The sequence below is a fragment of the Microtus oregoni genome, unplaced genomic scaffold, assembly GCF_018167655.1.
Source record: "Microtus oregoni isolate MIOR12 unplaced genomic scaffold, Mior012 000006F_ref0000085, whole genome shotgun sequence".
NCBI lineage: Eukaryota > Metazoa > Chordata > Mammalia > Rodentia > Cricetidae > Microtus > Microtus oregoni.
The window spans coordinates 53,692,712-53,711,142 of record NW_024543065.1 but is presented as its reverse complement, the minus strand read 5'-3'; the positions used below and the strand labels follow the sequence as shown (position 1 = coordinate 53,711,142).

Sequence of the window (18,431 nt, the reverse complement as noted above, 5' to 3'; positions counted from 1 at the left end):
AGAGACTCTGCTTGGTGCAACTTGAGTCATGTGATCTCCCCTTAGCCTGCAGATGGCCTGGGTTTCTTGATGGACAGTCTCATGGAAATGTATTTTAGTGCCCCAAAGTGGTTCCTCAGAGAAACCAGGGAACTGAGGGGAGCTGGATGCTGGGAAGGCAGACAGTGGATATCCTGGACAGCCCATTTCTCCTTGCCGTCCATCTTCCACCTCCCTGCGGCTCACACTGAGTGAGCTAAGGACCCCATACCCAATCCGGGGATCTCTCTCTCTCTTTCTCTCTCTTTCTCTCTCTCTCTCTCTCTCTCTCTCTCTCTCTCTCTCTCTCTCTCTCTTTCCTTTCTTGGCTTTTGCCTCATGCATCAAACCACAAACATCCCAATCAGTTCCTATGGGTCAGGAATCCAGGAGCAGCTTGGCTGAGGCTGGATCTCTTCTGAAGCCTTTGGGTGCTCTGGAGCAGGACAGTGTACTGTTTCCCATAATCTGTGTCTAAGTGGAGGGGAGGGAGGGGGAGAGGGCCACACACACAGCCCCACCTACACACATTCCTCAAAATAAATGTTACTAATTTTTTTTCCTTTTTGAACATAACATTTTTATTGATCCTCTGGGAGTTTCCCATCCTGCAGACAGATCACAGTCACTTCCCAGTCCTTCCATGTCTGCCCCCCCCCACCCTCATGACCTCCCCACCCCACCCCACCCCCACTCGCCAACAGCTATGGGTTGTGGAGAGTCACCCTTCATCATCCTTATCACACTTCTTCAGCGTTCTCTTTGGTGGTTTCCTGTCTTGGCTGTTACCTTCTTGGGGGTGGGGTGGGGGTTGGGGTTGTCACAGAAGCCTTCCTTGTCCCTCCCTCTCAACTGTGTATCAGAAGTCATCCATATCACAGCAGAGGTAGCCTCCTTGCTCTTCAGAGTCAGCGGGAGCATGGATCATGGGCCTCCCCATCATCTCCACACAGACATCGGCATGTCCTTCGGTGGGAACATGGGTCACAGACATCAACACAGCCCTAACTACCCATACCTCAAAATGTTATTAATTTTTTTTATTTTGGTTTTTCGAGACAGGGTTTCTCTGTGGCTTTGGAGCCTGTCCTGGAACTAGCTCTGTAGACCAGGCTGGTCTCGAACTCACAGGAATCTGCCTGTCTCTGCCTCCCGAGTGCTGGGATTAAAGGCGTGCGCCACCATCGCCCGGCCTATGTTATTAATTTTTGAAAGAGACTCTGGCTTCCGTGTGTGTGTGTGTGTGTGCCTGTGTGTGTGCGCGCGCATACACAGACATACACTCATGTGGAGATCAAAGGGCACTTTGAGGAACTAGTTCCTTCTTTTTGCCATGGGAACCCCAGGGATTGAACTCATGTCATCAGACTTAGAGACAGGCACCTTTATCCACTGAGCCATCTCACTGGCCCATCTTTCTCTCTCCCTTTTGACCTTTCTTCCCTCTTCCTTTGTCAGGGACTTGCTACATGGCCTTGAACTTTTCATCTTACCTCAGCCTCCTGAGTGCTAGGATTACATCATATCCCCACATACATCCCATCCACCATAATCAGCTCCCACTCCCGCAGGGTCTGATGTATCCCAGGTTGGCCTAGGTTCCCATATGTAGCTGAGGATGTCTTTCAACTTCTGACACTCCTGCCTCCTCCTCCCAGTGCTGAGATGACAGCGTACCTGTCCTACCGTGCTCAGTTAATAAGGTGCGGTAACTCAAGCCCAAGGGGCCTTTGTGCTCCCTGGGCAAGCGCTTTGCCGACAGAGCCACGCCTGCCTTTAGTCTCTTTCTTCCTTCCTTCCTCCCTCCCTCCCTCTCTTCCTCCCTCTCTTCCTCCCTCCCTCTCTTTCTCCCTCCATCCCTCCCTCCCCCCCCCCTGCCTCTCTCATGTGTATGAGTGTTTTGCCCACATGTATCTGTGTGCATCATGTAGCTGCCTGGTGTCTGTGGAGGTCAGAAGAGAGTGTTGGGTATCCCGGAACTTGTCATGGCTTGTTGTAAGCTGCCACATGGGTGGAGCAAGTGCTCTTGACCATCTCTCCAGTCTCTCCAGTCCTACAATCTCCATATTTTTCTTGAGAGACATAATCAACTCATAGACTCTCACCCATTAACTCTTTAATTATTTCCCCTTCCCAAGACAGGGTTTCTCTGTGTAGCCCTGGATGCCCTGGAATTCACTCTATAGACCAGGTTTGTCTGGAACCCAGAAGTCCGCCTGCCTCTGCCTCCTGAGTGCTAGGATTAAAGGTGTGCTCTACCACTGCCCGACTTTTTTTCTTTTTAAAGATTTATCTATTATGGCCGGGCGGTGGTGGCGCAAGCCTTTAATCCCAGCACTCGGGAGGCAGAGGCAGGCGGATCTCTGTGAGTTCGAGGCCAGCCTGGTCTACAAGAGCTAGTTCCAGGACAGGAACCAAAAGCTATGGAGAAACCCTGTCTCGAAAATTAAAAAAAAAAAAAAAAAAAAAAAAGATTTATCTACTATGTATACAGTGTTCTGCCTGCACGTATGCCTGCAGACCAGAAGGGGGCACCAGATCCCATTACAGGTGGTTGTGAGCCACCATGTGGTTGCTGGGAATTGAACTCAGGACCTCTGGGAAAGCAGCAAGTGTTGTTAACCTCTGAGCCATCTTTCCAGCCCCCAGTGCGTGGCTTTCTATTGCTTCTTGAGACAGAGTCTCATGTAGCCTAAGCTGGCCTCAACATCTCTATTTGGCTGAAGTTGGTCTTGAATTTCTAATCCTCCTGCCTCCACATACCAAGGGCTGGAATTACAGACGTGTTACCACATGTGACTTCTAATTATGTGTTGTTAGTCAGAGCTTCAGACTTACCCTTAAAATACTCTTTCCCCTCTTCTCCTCCCCCTCCTTCCCCTCTTCTCCCCTCCCTCCCTCTCTCCTCCCCCTCTCTCCTCCCCTTCTTTCCTCCCCCTCCTTCCCCTCCTTCTCCCTCCCTCTCTCCCTCCCCCTACCCCTCCTTTCTCCTTCGGTGTTGGGACTGAACAGAGACATGCTGGACAAGTGCTCCACCACTGAGCTGCATCCTTAGCCCCTCTATTTCTTGTTTTGAGGCAGTCTCACTAAGTTGCCTAGGTTGGCCTTGAACTCACTCCCCAGCCCAGGCTTAGCTCCTGAGTGGCTGGAATGACAGGCCAATGAGCAGTTCTCTCATCCACCTAGAGACCCAAGTGAACCATGTCCCTACCCCTCACTCACATCCAAACATAAGTCCCACCAACTTGAGTCACCTCCGTAGAGTTTTCATCCATGCCCCAGATGCCAGCGCTATAACAGAAGCTGATGACACTGGCAGTGGCCATTGCCTAGGTGACTGCAGCAGAAAACTGATTTTTCTTGCTTCCACTTTTGTCCCTTCGAATGCATCCTCTCTAAAATGTCAAGCTTCCTTGGACCAGGTCCTTCAGGGTTCCAGGTCTGGTGGTACAGGCCTGTAATCCAAGCTACCTGGCAGGTTGGGGCAGGAGGATTGCAAGTCCAGGGCTTGCCTGGCCTACAGAGTGAATTCGAGACCAACCTGGGAGATTCAGTGAGACTCTGTCTCAAAATAAGTAAAAAGAGAACTGGGGTGTAGCTCAGCGGTAGAGCCCCTGCCTAGAATCCCCCCAGTAAGGGGCTGGGGTGTGGCTCAGTGGTAGAGCACCCACCCAGTATGTGTAGGTTCCTAGACTCAATCACTGATACCACATTCACCATCCCCCTTCCACCATGTCCTCAGATGTCAAATATTTAATGTTGAGCCCAGGCAGTGTTTTCAGCACCTTTCTCTTCTCGTTTAGGCTTCAGCAACCCCTGGGACAGGTGCACAAATGTCTAATCCTTACGACATTTATGATGTCCTTTCTAATTTTAACACCTTTCTCCTCCTCATTGCCAGAAGACTTTTCCCTTTTAAAACTCAAGGAAATTCTGCTGGCTAATTATGTGTACCAAAAGACACTGCTGTTGTGATTTAAGAAAAAAATCCAATACATTTTTAAATGTGTGTGTGCGTGTGCGTGTGTATGTGTGTGTATGAGCCATCCATGCAGGTGTGGAAGTCAAGTCGGAGGACCAACTTGTGAAAGTTGTCTTCTTCCACCATGCGGATCCCGGGAATTGAACTCTGGTCCTCATGCTGGGATGCAAGCACCTTTTCTGCTGAGCCATCTCGCCAACCCTGATGTTGGGATTTTTATATGTGTTTATCTCTCTTACTGGACCGTGAACTCTTGCTGACAAGAACTTGTTCTCCCTTCCCTCTTTGTGTCCTTAGAACCTCCCATGGGCGTTGTGCAGGTCTTCAGGCTGTGCGGATTTAGTAGATGAATATAGCAAGTGGTGATTCACAATAGCATAAGAAATATGCTCTGGGGGCTGGAGTGATGATGAACTGGGGGCTGGAGAGATGGCTCAGCAGGTAAAAGCCCTTGCTGCTCTTGCAGAGGACCTGAGTTCAATTCCCAGCTCCCCCACGGCAGCTCACACCATCCATAGCTAGCTCCAGGGATTCTGACACCCTTTTCTGACCTCTGAAGGCACCAGGCACACACATGGTGTACATATACACATACACAGAGCTGAAATGTTCCTACACATACAATAGATTGTTTAAAACTTAAGAAAAGAAGAAACATGAGCTGGTGTTTGGAGTTGAATAGGCATTAGCAAGGAGCGGTGGGGAGGGGAGAGTGGATGGGGGTTGGGGAATGTGTGGGGTGTGAACTGCTTGTGCAAAGGCCAGGAGGTAGAAGGAGGCAGATTTGAGCTGTGACGAGCTGGTGTAGCTGGAGTAAATGGTGCAGAGCCGGCCCTGGCCAGAGGAAGAGCCAGACACTGTGAAGATCTCAAAAGTGGGCTAAGGAATTAGGTTTTGATCCTGTTGGTAACGGGGAGCCCAGGGACAGTTTTAAATATGAGTGACTTTTTTCTTTTTTGAGACTGGGTATCGGGGCTGGAGAGATGGCTCAGAGGTTAAGAGCATTGCCTGTTCTTCCAAAAGTCCTAAGTTCAATTCCCAGCAACCACATTGTGGCTCACAACCATCTGTAATGAGGTCTGGTGTCCTTTTCTGGCCTATAGGCATACACGCAGACAGAATATTGTATACATAATAAATAAATATGAAAAAAAAGAGACTGGGTATCATGTAGTCCAGGTTGGCCTCAAATTCACTGTATGGCCAATGGCCCCTTCTTCCCAAGACTGGGACTACATGTGTACAGCACCATGTCTGATTTTTGCCATGCTGGGACTAGACTCTTAAGGTGCTTGCATGCTAAGCAAGCACTCTACTGACTGAACCACATCCTCAGCCTGGAGTGCAACGCCATCAGAGCCACGTTACAGAAAGATCACTTCAGGGCAAGCAAGATGGCTCACAGGGTAAAGGGGCTTTCCACCAACCCTGATGACCCAAGTTCAATCCCGAGGATGTGCACAGCAGGAGCAGATAATTGACTCTCACAAATTGTTCTCTAACTACTACATTCTTTCCCCCCATAAATAAATATAGAGTATAAAATAAACAACCTTTTGTATCAGGAGTGATCCCCCAAATCTGACTCTCCTTCCACTTTTGTTTGTTTGTTTGTTTCTTGAGACAGGGTTTATCTTTGTAGCTTTGGAGCCTGTCCTGGAACTCACTCTGTAGACCAGGCTGGCCTCGAACTCACAGAGATCCGCCTGCCTCTGCCTCCCGAGTGCTGGGATTAAAGGTGTGCACCACCTCTGCCCGGACTCTCCTTCCACTTTTAGTTTTAGTCCTTCCTTCCTTCCTTTCTTCCATGTTGGGGAGTGGGGGGCTACACGGAAAGATTTGATGTGTTATTTTGGGAATGCTTTCAACGCTTTCTGGAGGGATTTGGGAGAGAGTACTAAATTAAACAAGTTTATGATTGCTGTCCTAGGTATAGCATTTGTGGGAAGGGCTGATTCCTGCTTGCACGGAACCAAGAAAGTGGGCCTTCTTGGATGCTGGGAGGGTATTTTGTGGTCCCGTGATGGAAAGAAGGAAAGCCATGTAGGATTGAAAAGCTCCCTTTGGGTTTAAGGAGTGAGCAGGCCCGGCCCGAGAGCAGGCAAGTAATGGGCGTGGCTTGGGATGAACTCCTGAAGGGGTTGGGGTTTGGGCGTGGCCATAGAATTGTCAGTAATGCATGACTCTGGCCACCAGGGGGCAGCAGCCACATGAACTCCAGGACGCAAACTGTGGTCAGCGAGTCTCGCAGATATGGGCAGAGACTTGGGGCTGGTCCATAGTAGAAGCTACTTGGTAGTTGGAGAACATTGCTAAGTGAAGGGAGCTGAAAGGTGGCAGGAGATTTTTCAGGGTCCATAGGCTGTTCCCAGTCCTGTCTAGAGGGTCCCCGTGGGCCGTTGGAGATTCAGATAGCTTATTTGACACTATGCTTTAGTAGATCTGGATTTGTGTCTTCATTTTCTCTCATTTTGTTTTGTTTTGTCTAAATTTTTATTTGCTTGTTTTGAAACATTCTCACTGTGTAGTCTTGGCAGGTCTGGAACTCTCCATGTAGATCAGACTGGCCTTGAACTCACAGAGATTCACCTGCCTCAGTCTCTCAATTCTGGGATAAACGGTGGGCACCACCACACTTTTATATATAAACATATATTAATTATTATTAATGTTATTAATACAAAGTCTGACTAGGTAGCCCAGAATAGCATCATACTTTCCATTCCCCTGCCTCAGTCTCCCAGGAAGTGTAGACCATGCCCAATTGTAGGCCATGCCCAATTTGTTTATTTTTGCCTTTCTTCCTGCCTTTTTTTAAATTAAATTTTTGCAAAGTTTTATTTGTATGGGTGTTTTGCCTGCACGTGTGCCTGCAGAGGCCAGAAGAGGGCATCAGATCCCCTGGAACTGGAGTTGCAGATGGTGAAGAGCCACAAACTGAATGCTGGGAATCGAACCTGGGTCATTTGGAAGGGCAGAGCTCTTAGTGGCTGAGCTGTCTCTCCACCCTCCTTCCTTATTTTTGTTTGGCACTGGCTCACATAGCCCAGGCTGGCCTTGAACTTACTATGTGGTCAAAGGTACTGCAAAGCAGTCTTTCTCGTTAGCTGCCTCCTCTAGGACACCCAGCTGGGGGCCTTGTGAATGCTCTGTCACCTGCCTACACCCTCAGCTTTTGTTTTATTTTTGTTTCCTTGCGGTTAGTTTTCTCCCATTTATTACTGTGTTATTAATTCTAGTTATGTGTTTTCTGTGGGATTTTGTGCACATGGGTGGAGGTGACTGCTGAGGCTGGAGTGTTGGAGCCCCTGGAACTGGAGTTACCAGGGGTTGTGACCAGCCAGAGGTGGGTGCTGGGAATCAAACTCAGACCCTCTGCAAAGGCAGCATGCGCTCTTAAGCATTGATCCCGGCCTTCAACCACCTCCCCACATTTTATTCCGAGGCAGGCTCTTGGACTGCCTTATAGTCCTCCTGCCTCAGCTTCCCAAGCAGCTTGGATCCCGGCCTGAGCCTCCTACCTCTACCCACCGAGTGCTGGAATCACAGGTGTCCACCTCGTCTGGCAACCTCTCCTGTTGCTGGGGAACACTCCCCCATCGTCCTCCCTCTCCTTCAGGACTCTTCTCCGGCACCATCCCCTTCCAGAGGCCTCCTAGTATATAGTATAATTTTTATGCACTCGGTGTCACCAACTTAAAAATGATTGCTTTTTTATATTAATGGGGTGCAGTAACGGGGTACAGCTGTGTTATGGCATGCTTGTGCATGTTGGAGGACAGTGTGCAGGAGCTGACTCTCTCCTGCCAGCATGTTGATCCTGTGGCTCAAACCCCCAGTATTTTACACACACATACACACACACACACACACACACACACACACGGGCAGAGAAAGCGGGAAGTCCCAGGCTGGTCTCAAACTCACAGTGTGCCTCTGGCTTCAGGTCCTGAGATCAAAGGTATGCAATGCCATGATCAACTGAAACTCACCAATTTTAATTTGACTGACATTGCTCTCACACATGCAAACATATGCACACAGAGTTGTGTAACCACCATGATCGTGATACACACATTTCCACGAGCCTGGAATTTTTGCTGTCCTGTTGCTCTGGGCCCCTCCTTCCACCCCAGCCCTCTTCAATGACTGAGCTGATTTTCTGTAGCCATAGTACCTTCACCTAGAATTTCATATGAATAGACTTTTACACATACAGATAACCCCGGTTTTTTGTTTCTTTGTTATTTTGAGGTAGGGACCTGATATGTTGTCCAGGCTATCCTCAAACTCATGGTGATCCTATTGTCTCTGTGCCTACAACTGGCTTGTTTTCTTGGACAGGAGAGAGTAGTCCAGGCTTCCTGGAACCTTAGGCAATCCATATATATGTATATATATATATATATATATATATATATTTACTTAAGGCACACACATATATACATGAAATAAGTAAATAAAACTTAAAAGAAAGGAAGTGGGGAGGAGAAAAGAAAGGCTGTCAAAATGGCATGCCAGGTAAAGATGCATGCTGCCAAGTCTGATGAGTTCAGTTCCTAGGATCTAGTTGATGGAAAGAGCTGTGTCCTGAAAGTTGTCTTCTTACCTCCACACGCATGTAAGAGTGTACACACACACACACACACACACACCCAACCCCCGAATAAAACTGAAAAGAAAAGAACATAGCTCGTAGAATATTGCACATTGTATATTCCAGAGAACAATTTTTTATTTTATGTCTATGAATGTTTTGCTTGCATGTATGTCTGTTTGTGCACTATGTGTGTCCCTGGTGCCCAAGGAGATCAGACGAGGATATTGGATCCCCTGGGACTGGAGTTACAGACATTTGTGAGTCACCCTGTGGGTGTTGGAACTAGAACCCAGGTCCTTTGGAAGAACAGTCAATGCTCTTAACCTCAGCCATCTCTTCACTCACTGAGAACAGCTTTTGTGGAGTTGGTTCTGGGAGTCAAATACCGATCATCTGACTTCCACAGTAGGCTCTTTTACCTGCTGAGCCAGCTCAACTGCCTGGAACCCTGCTGATTTTCCATGTGCGTCTAAAATATGAACGTACAGAATGAAGAGAGTGTGAGAGCTGCACCAGTCCTCTCACCCAGGAAGGACCTATGCTTGTGCAGCCAGTGTGCGGGGAGGGTGCTCACTCGGACCACGCACTGTCTGGTCCTTAGAAGAGCCCATGCTTCGGGAACGAGGGAAGCTACCTCATGGAGCACACTTACTCTATCTGCGCTGTAGTCAGCATGCCTGGTGCATCCTCGTGTGCTCTGGAATCATGATTCAGGGAGAGAGGACCTCTAGAGGTCATTTAGGAGAAGAGGTATCCAGGGCTTGCTTCTGTGTCTCTTGCGGAATCTTCATTTGTAAGTAAGTGAAGAACTGTTACCTGCTTAATGTGGACATTCTAGATAAGTAAGAGATAATGGGGCTGGAGAGACGGCTCAGCTGTTAAGAGCACTGGCTGCTCTTCCAGAGGACCTGGGCTCTATTCCCAGCACCCACATGGTGGCTCACAACTGTCTGTAACTCAAGTTCCAGGGGCTCCAACTCCCTCACACAGAAATACATGCAGGCAAGACTCCAAAGCGTGTGAAATAAAAAATAAATACATTATAAAAATATCTTTGGCTGGGAGGTGGTGGCACACACCTTTAACCCCAGCACTTGGGAGGCAGAAGCAGGCAGATTTCAATGAGTTCAAAGCTAGCCTGGTCTATAAACTGAGTCCCAGGACAAAGTTACACAGAGGAACAGTCTTGAAAAACTGAAATCAACCAATCAGTAAATCAATCAATCATTTTTTGACAGGGTAATGGTGGCACATGCCTTTAATCCCAACATTTGGGAGGCAGAGGCAGGTGGATCTCTGTGAGTTCAAGGCCATCCTGGTCTACCAAGTGAGTTCCAGGACAGCCAGGGCTACATAAAGAAACCCTGTCTCGAAAAACAAAACAAAAACAAAAGCAGCAAACTAAAAAAAAAAAAAACAAACCAAACAAAAAACAGAGAGAGAGAGAGAAAAAACGAGAGAGAAGAGAGAGAGAGAGAGAGAGAGAGGAAGAGAGGGAGAGAGGGAGAGAGACACTAAGTTGTGTTGTTGAATATTTATGTAAAAATGTGTTACATTTGTTTAACAATGTAAAGATGTATTGCTTTGTCTAAGGCACCCGATTGGCCTAATAAAAAGTTGAATGGCCAATAGCTAGGCAGAGGAGTGATAGGTGGGGCTGGCAGGCAGAAGGGTTAAGTAGAAGGAATCTAGGCTCAAGGGAGAACAAGAAAAGAAAGAATGAGGGAGAAAGAGAGGGAGGCTCCCAGGGCCAGTCAGACAGACAGACAGACAGACAGACAGACAGGAAGCAGGAAAAGTAGGACGTACATAATGAAAGAAAGGTAAAAATCCTGGAGGCAAACATAGGTGAAGGGAAACAGGTTAAATTATGTTGTAAGAGCTCGTGGGACACACATAAGATAAGGCCGAGCTTTCATAACTAATAAGTCTCCGTGTCATGATTTGGGAACGGGTTGGTGGCCCAAAAGAAAACTAGCTACAAAGTCAGACATGCTTTGTGATCCTGTAATCCCAGCATCCAGGAGGCTGAGGCAGGAGGATTGAGATGAATTCTAGGCCAGCCTGAGCTGACCTACAATGTGAAGCTGTTTCAGCAAAAACTAACCCCTGGAGTTGAGAGCACTGGCTGCTCTTCCAGAGGACCTGGGTTCAATTCCCAGCACCGACATGGCAGCTCACAACTGTCTGTAACTCCAGCTCCTGGGAATCCAGTGCCCTCTTCTGGCCTTTGAGGGCACTCACATGCACATGTATGTACATATATACAAACACATGCATATATAAAAATAATACATCTTAAAAAATAGCAACAGAATACTTAACACTTGAGTTGGGAAGATGGCTCAGATGATAAAGTACTTGCCTTGCAAGTACATGATTCTGAATTTGAACCTCTGAACCTGTGTAAAAAAAAAAAAACAAGCTGCTCAGGCTAGAGAGTTGTCTCAGAGGTTAAGAGCACTGGTTGTTCCTCCAGAGGTCCTGAGTTCAATTCCCAGCAACCACATGGTGGCTCACAACCATGTATATTGAGATTTGGTGCTCTTGTCTGACATGCAGACAGAACCACTGGATACATAATCAATCAATCAATCATTAAAAAAAATGAGCGGCTGTGGAATGGGTAGGGGTATATGTAACCCCAGCACTGGAGAGATGGAAGACCATGCAACCCCGGGGTCCAGTAACCATCCAGCTTGACCTCACTGGGGAATTCCAGAACAATGAGAGACCCTGTTTCAAAAGAAACAAAACAAAACAATAACAACAGCAACAAACCAAGATGAAGAACTCGTGAGGACCGGAGTGTGACCTCTGACCTCCATATATGCACAGGCACACTTGTAACCCTCACATGCATATGTACCTCCAGACACACAAACACACGCACAGTAAACAAGTGTAGAGGTTAACCCCCTCCAAAAGGTATGACAGTCATATGCAGGCTGTGGGCCATAGACAACGTCCTCACTGTCCAGAAAGCACGCAATGCTTAGCGTGTGTCTCATGTCATCTGTTAGGTCTCCAGCTCCACGGCTAACACATTGAATGCCCGCTTGCTGTATATGTAATTATCAGGAACTTGGTTATTCTTTTTTTTTTTTTTTATTTTTCGAGACAGGGTTTCTCCGCAGCTTTTGGTTCCTGTCCTGGAACTAGCTCTTGTAGACCAGGCTGGCCTCGAACTCATAGAGATCCACCTGCCTCTGCCTCCCGAGTGCTGGGATTAAAGGCGTGCGCCACCACCGCCCGGCTAGGAACTTGGTTATTCTTAGGGGGAGGTCCTCACCTCCATGTGCCCTCAAGGTGCTGAGGGCATAGCTGACAGAAACGCAGCCCTGTTTGGCCCTTTCTCTGTGTTGGAACGTCCCTTCCAGAAGGTACAAGTCTTGTCTGCTGCACAAAGTCCTTGAATCAGTGGGGTGTAGTTATTGTGGCATTCAGTGTTTGTTACTTTATTTAGGTTGTTTCAACTTAAAAGAATTAAAACATTTTCTATTAAAAGATTTAATTATGATTAGTGTGTGTATGTGAGCAAGTGTGGAGGTCAAAGACAACTTTGCGGATCTCTCCTTCCACGCTTACGTGGATTCTGAGATTGAACGCAGGTCACACGACAAGTACTCTTCCTCAGTCATCCAGCCCCTATATTTGATATTTGAAAGCATTTATTTGGCATGTGTGCATGTGTGCACATGCGTGCATGCCCATGCACATTGCAAGTGTGCATGTGTGACAGGGTGCCTATGTGGAGGTTGGATGACAACTTTTGAGAGTTGTTCTTCTCCTTCTACCATGTGGATTCTGGGGATTGTCACTGGTGTCCCTCAGGGGACCAAGCTTGGCAGCAAGCCACCTTTACCAGTTGAGCCTTCTTGCTAGCCCCTGTGTAGATCAGTCTGGCCCCAAATTTATGGCAATCCTCTGGTCTCCAAAGTTTCGGAATTACAAATATCCACCACACCTGTTAGTTTAGTTCTGGGTGTTGAATCTGAAACTTTGTGCAAGCTATGTCCCCAATCTCTGTGATGCTTTCCCTTTTTTGGTGATGGTGGTGGGGTACAGAGGATCTTATGTAGTCCAGGCAGATCTTGAACTTACAATGTTCAAGAACTTACAATGTTCAGCTGAGGCTGGCCTTGAACTCCTAATTTCCCCGCTTTAATTTCTCAAGTTCTGGCATTACAGGAGTGTTCCGTCACACCTAACTTACCAGGTCCCTTATGCTTATACTCTGAGGGCCCATATAACTAATCCGTATGCAAGTGGAGTGGGGGGAACCGCTCTATTTATTTGTGCACGCACTACAGAGTCACCCCCGTAGGTGCTCTTAATTGATTACGAGATTATTTATTACGCATATGCTGCCTAAGACGCGACAGCCTACTTTGTGCGCAAGCGGTAGATAGTTCCTGCTTCCGTTTGTTTTGCGCACACGGCGCGATTCCCACAGGGCTGCTTGGTACAGGGAGTAGTGAGTTGCTCCGTATCTGTTATGCACACCCTGCCCAGGTTCCAGGTACTTACTCTGCTCGCCCGCGGGGTAGATGTTTTCTGTATTTATTTCTGTTAGGAACTGCATTTGCAGTGTAGGTCCCGGGAGCTTTCCTCTGTACATGTGGGCAGTTTGGGAGGGAGTGTGGCATTTTTCTCACATCGCAAGGATCCAGTGTGTACACTCATTATACACGGGGAAACAGGAAAACCTTCTCAGTAACAAAGCAGAGGGTGGTGGCTGCTGCTAAACAGCCGAGGTTGCGCAGCGCGTGCCCGTTGCCGTCCTCCTCATCCTCCGTTTCCTCCGCAACCCTTCCCAGGTCTGGGCACCGCTGACTTCTGTCCTCCTTGCTGCACTTTCATGCCCCAGCCAGCAGGGGGTGTAAGCCTAGAGCCCTCTGCTGACGCTGCGAGGACCTTCCCCTGGTCCCTGGCTCTTTTCCTCTGGCCTCTCTCAGAGGCGTGCTGTGCTCCAAGAGAGATCCTTCCGTCTGCTTATTCTCCGTCCCCTCATACTACCCCGCCCCAGTGTCCTCTGGACTTGCTTGTCACCCCTCTGGGTCCAGCTATTGTCCCAGCCTGCCCCTTCCAGCTTTCTCTGGGCTCTGTCCCTGTGTCCCATGCCCCCTCTCTCCCAGGGCTCTGTTCACCAGAGAGCCCGGTCCAGTGTCGATCTCCATCTGGCATTCTCTGTGTCTCCCTCCGTGTTTCTCCTTTCTGGACGGCCCATGACTGTGTGTTTCTCAGCATCACCTTCCGTCTCTAGACCTCGGTTTTGCTGCGGTCTCTGGCCATGACCTTACTTTCCGTGTCTTCTCCGCGTCTGTCCGCGCCTGTCTACTTCTTAGCACCCTTATGCTTGGTGGTCCGTCTCTCACTCCAACTAATCATTTGTTTCCTCATCCGACCCTCACTTTCACGCTCCGGAGCCATTTTCCATGTCTCTCTATCTTCTGGTCTCTGTCTGGGTCTCTCTCGTGTTCGTCTTGCTTTTATTGGCTCCCATCTCTGATTCCTCCGGTCTAGCTCTCCTCTCTGTATCTTCCTGCCTCTGCATCTCTCTGCCTCTGCCCTTCACTCTCTTTTGGACTCTTTTCACTTGTTTGACTCTTGTTGGCTTCTCTTATCTCTGTCTCTATCTCTTTTGGGGGGGTCTCCCCCTACTGCTCAGTCTGTACATGCCACTCTCTGTAGGCTCCGTTTTTGTGTGAACTTCTTGTCTCTCATCTCTCCCTTAATTGTACCTCTTTCCTTATCTCTTTGTCTCTGGGTGTCTCTGGTTGTTGGCGCCTCTCTCTGTCTTTATGCCCCATCTGCTACCTGCTCGCCGACCCCTAGGTCTGTATATCTCTGAATATCTCTGGACCTCTCTCTGCCTCTTGCACTACAACTCGCTCTCTTTCCTTCCCCTTCTCTTTGTCTCTGGGTGTCTCTCTGTATCTCTCTCTGGCTTTAGGGTCTCTTCTTGCCTTTGAATCTCTCTGCTGAGTCTCCACTCTGTCCCTCCTTTCTCTTTTCCCCTGCGTCTATTTGTTTTTTCAGTGTCTCCGTGTCTCATCACTGAGTATCTCTGTTTCTGTCTCTGTGTCTCTGGAGGTCTCTGTGAGTCTCTGTGCCCGAGGGTCCCCATCACCCTGCCTGCGAATATTTGATTCCCTTTCTGTTCACTACCTCCCTTCCTTTCCCAATGTCTCTGTATCTCCCCATGTCTCTGATATCTCTGTGTGTCTCTGTGTCTCTGGACTTCCCCTCATGCCGGTGTCCCCCTTTACTTCTCATTCCTCTCCCATCTCCGTGTCTCTGTCTCGGCGTATCTCTGCGTCTCTGTGTCTCTATCTCTGTGGGTCTCGGGCCTCTCCCTGCCTCCGTGTCCCCTGCGCTCCCCGCCCTCTCCCTCTCTCCCCCCTCGCTCTCTGGTTCGCGCTCTCTCTCTGAGCATCCTTGGGCCCGGGGTTGCCATGGGGACAAGGTGGGAGCCGGGGATGGCGCGCGCCTGGGCTCGCGCCGGCAGCTCAGGCGAGGAGCAGCGGCCAGAGCAGCGCCAGCAGCAGGCAGCGAGCGGGCGCGGGAGCGGGAGCGGGAGCGGGGGTAGCGTTGGCGGCGGCGGCTCCTCCTCGGCCATCCCCTCGGAGCCGTGCAGCTGACGCGCATGGCGAAGACAGCGGCGCCTACCGATGGGAGCAGCGGTAAGGCAAGGCGGCGCGGCGCAGCCGGGCGGGCGGGCGGCGGGCAGCCTCCTCCTCTCCCCAGCTCGCCTGCGCGCCCGCCCGCCCGCCCTCCCTTTCTCCCTCTCCCCTCGCAGCCCCTGCCCGCCCGCCCGCGCCGCGCTCGCCCTTCCATTTAAAAATCTTTAAAACTTTGCATATTAATATCTGCGCTTTGCATAATCTGACCCGCGCTTTATTGATTGCAAGAAGCTTAATGCAGCCGGCTCGGCCTATTGCAGAGAGCTCTCCGGGCGGGAGCCGGGCGGGCGCCGCTCGCTCCGCACCGCGCTCCGGCTGCCCGCGCTGCTGCGGGCCCCGGCCCTGTCGCTTCTCTCCCGGAGCCCGCACCAAGGCTTTGCCCCCTGGCTGGGTATTTTTATTATTTGGGGGCGAGAGTGTGTGCGCGAGATCGGCTTGCTGTTGGTGGCAGTGAAGGAACCGAAGGAGAGATAGATGGGGGGGGGGGGGGGGTGGGATGGGAAAAAAATGGGGACTGAGAGGTGAAGAGAGAAGAAGAAAAAAGGAGAGAAGGCAAAAAGGATAGGGAAAGAAGAGGCGTGGAGGGGGAAGGGAGAGAGAGAGAATGCAGCCGGCGGAGGAACGAGCTGAAAGGACGGACGATGAGCGAGAGCCGAGACAGAGAAGAAAAAGGAGGGAGGCGAGGAGCGCATACTAGAGAAAGCCGGAGACAGCCCCGGAGCTGGCGAAAGAGGCAGGCGGCGGGCGCTTCATCGTCGCCGTCCCCCAGGCCAAAAAATAAAGAAAAGAAAAAAAAAAGGGGGGGAAAGCACACCAATAAAAAGATGCTGAAAACAAAACACATCGCTGCTGGGGCCACCGAACACAAAAAGGAGTGAGCTTGGAGACGCAAGGCGAGGTGGCATCCGCTCCGGCTGGCCGCGGAGCTTCGGAGAGGCTTCCAGGGCTGGGTGGGACCCCTATTTTAACCCAACATTTGAGGAAGGGGTAACTGTGAAGAAAATGAGGCGAGAGGGTTCAGGGCTGGTGGAGGTTTGCCTGGTTTTTTTTTCCTCTCCCCCCTCCTTCCTGGGGGTGTGGGGGCCGGTTTAGTGAGGTGATGGTTGGTGGTGCTGTCTGAAGCTCCGAAGCAAGCAGGGTGCATGGGGGGGAGAGGTAAGGGCGCTGGGAACAAGAAAAGGCTGGGGGTGGGAATGGGGGGGCGTGAGAGAAAGGAACGGGGTGCCTTGGCCAGCAGGAAGGGTAGGAAATGGGAAGTGGAAGCTGCCGGGATGGGACGCGGAGAGGCGGTGGCACCTCTCAGGCGTGAAGAGAGGTGGAAAGCGGAATCAGGGGCCCCGGAGTGATGTTAGGGAGCCGCAGCGCACCCCAAAGCTCTCTGGGCAAAGTCTGTAACTTGGGGGAACCCCTTTGACTGCTTCTCGTTCTTTTTCCTTTTCTTCCTTTCCTATCTTTTCACACGTTCTTTTCTCTCCTTTATATCTTCTCTTTCTCATTTTCCAGTTTTTCTCTTCCTCTTCTCACTGACAGCCTTCTCCCCCCCACCCCAGGTTGTCTTCCTTTTCTTTCTCCATTCTCTCCACCAGCTTTTCTTTCTTTCTCTCTCCGTTTCCCTCCCCCTTATTTCATTCTCTCCTCCCTGCCACTCATTTCCCCTGTCCCCCATCTCCTCTCCCCCTCCCCCAGTTTCAGTTATTCATCACTTTGCAGCATCAGCATTGAACAGGGTGCCAGGGAGAGGGGTCCCATGCAAAGCCAAGGATCCAGCAACTTCGCACCAGAGCCTAACCTCTGTGCCGGTTTTGCTAGCTGGGGACTTGGATCTACCCTAGGGTCCTGGGGCCACCTCCTATTTCCGTCTGGCCTCTGATAAAGTCTTACACAAGGCTCATTGGGGCATGGGAGGGGGAGGGGAAGACCCTAAGTGAGGGCTTATCACTGTGGTCCTAGCCTTACTGAGAAGGAAGGGTGTGGGCAGAGAAGAAAATGACATGGAAAAGAAAGGGGGAGGAACTGGGAGCTTGGGGGGCATTTATCTGAGCGAGTCCACAGAGCTTTGGAGTCTCAGGTAAAAGATCCCAAGAGAAAGGCTGTGGCCTGCCGACCACTCCCCACTTTCTTCTTCCATGCTTGGGCCTATGGAACTAGAACCAGCAAATCTTACATTTAGAGAAGACTCCAATCAACTACTTAACTCTACAGTTGTAGACTCTAGCCATCCCGACAGGTGAATCTGTTCCCCAACCCCCAGGGTGCAAAGGGAGGGTGAGGTGTCATTGCTTGGCGGGGGCCTGGCCTGGCGTGTACAGAGTCAGACCATGGCGGCAGCGTGCGTGTGTACAAGGCCCTCCTGGTAAGGAAGAGGTGCTTGGGACGGGCTAACTGCATGTAGGCTTCTGGAGCCTTAGCAGAGTGAGAAAAGCTGGAAGTAAAGAACAGAATTGTGACATGGTTTTAGTGGGGTTTGGGTGCCTAGTGTCCCCATTGTGGGTGTTCCACATCCAAGAGGGAGTCTGACATGTCTCCCAACCGGTCTCTCTCTCCTTGATGTTTTTGTACCATCCGTTATGTGTGCATGTGGGAGGCCCACTCTGGTTCGTGTGTGGAAGTGTCCACGAGTGTGCAGGGCCGTGTTTTAAGTCTAGCATCAGTGATGGACACGAGACACTCTTGTGTGCGGTTATTAGGTCTGAACGTGGTGTGTGCCCGTTAGAGTAACGTATGTCAAAGTGCCTTTGCTCACAGAGCTGTCCTTAGTGTTGTGATTGCTACTGTTGGGGGTCCCCGTGTGTCCTGGATAAAGGGGTGGGCAGGTTTGTGAGGCGAGGTCTAGGTGGAGCGTGGAGGGATGTCTTGCTTGCTCACGGAAGTCGCGGGCATCCAGGTGGCTTTGACAGCATGCTTGCACAGCATCTTTTAAACTGGGTTCAAGAAAAAAAAAAGATGTACCCTCCCATAGTTGCCCTCCCCCAAAAAGCCTTCCTTGCCCCTCCATAGTAACAAAGTATTCTCATGTGTAGGCACTGTGTCCGGTGGCCTGAAAGGAAGGAAATGGATCAGGGCCTCAGACAGCATCTCTAGTTGTTGGTAACGAGATTCTGTCTGCTTCCTGATTTGTAGGTAATGCTAGACAGAGACCCAGCCA

The 18,431-nt window shown here is 50.1% G+C and overlaps 1 protein-coding gene across 5 annotated transcripts in view; it reads left to right on the top strand.

The window, feature by feature from the left end:
- The first annotated feature begins 15,161 nt into the window (after window positions 1–15,161).
- The window catches only part of Pou2f2 (POU class 2 homeobox 2), an 85,590-nt gene continuing 82,320 nt past the window's right edge, over window positions 15,162–18,431 (top strand). For all 5 annotated transcript variants that reach the window (XM_041654872.1, XM_041654871.1, XM_041654870.1 and 2 more), the window contains exon 1: window positions 15,162–15,286. The gene's annotated coding sequence lies outside the window, so the exon portion shown is untranslated. The remainder of the gene's footprint in view (window positions 15,287–18,431) is intronic.